We start from the raw sequence: 732 nt of genomic DNA, 5'->3' as shown, positions 1-732 counted from the left end.
CCCCCAGCTCGTTCCTTGATCGATAACTGATCCAGTTTCCGATCTAGTGACCATCAGTGTGACCCTGGGCTTTGCCCAGCTCTCGCCGAGCTGTGCGGTGGCGTCCGTCCATCTTCCCACAGCAGCACAGGAGGAAACTGCTTTGGGTTCTAGAAGGGGCTGGATTCAGGGGTCCAGCAAGGGCTCAGGGGGGTTGGGGCTACCCCAGACAACCACCCCTGGGCCCCCAATCTTTACCGGCAGCAGCTGCCGGGCCAGCTCGTTCCATCCCAGCCCAGCAGTCTCCGGGCCGGGCGCGGATGCTGAGCTGCTGGTACTGGCACAGCCCTGGATGCAACCTGAAATAAATTTGTGAAATATTCTCGATAAAGAAAAAAGAAACCACCAAAAAAACCCCAAAACAAACAAACGAAAACAAACAAAAAACCCAAAACAAAAACACCCTTAAAAAAACAAAACCAAAACCCAAAACAAACCAAAAAAACCCCAAAAGAACCCAAACAAACAAAAAACCAAACTGGAAAAAGCCTCCTCGGAAAGCTCCGCAGCTGCGGGGCAAACGCGGGGGCCCAGGTGCCCCCCCGGCCCCGGGGATGCTGCGGGGCGGCGGGACCGCAGCATCCCCCCCCCCCACACACACCCCGGAGCGGAGCCGGGGGGGCCCGGCGGGACGCGCCGCCTCCGCGGGGGGGAAGGGGGGGGCCGGGCCGGGCGGGGGGCGGAGCCGTCGTG

Source organism: Strix aluco, chromosome 13 (assembly GCF_031877795.1).
Source record: "Strix aluco isolate bStrAlu1 chromosome 13, bStrAlu1.hap1, whole genome shotgun sequence".
NCBI classification, from domain to species: Eukaryota; Metazoa; Chordata; class Aves; order Strigiformes; family Strigidae; genus Strix; species Strix aluco.
The sequence above is the reverse complement of the archived record's forward strand: the minus strand, read 5'-3'. Positions refer to the sequence as shown.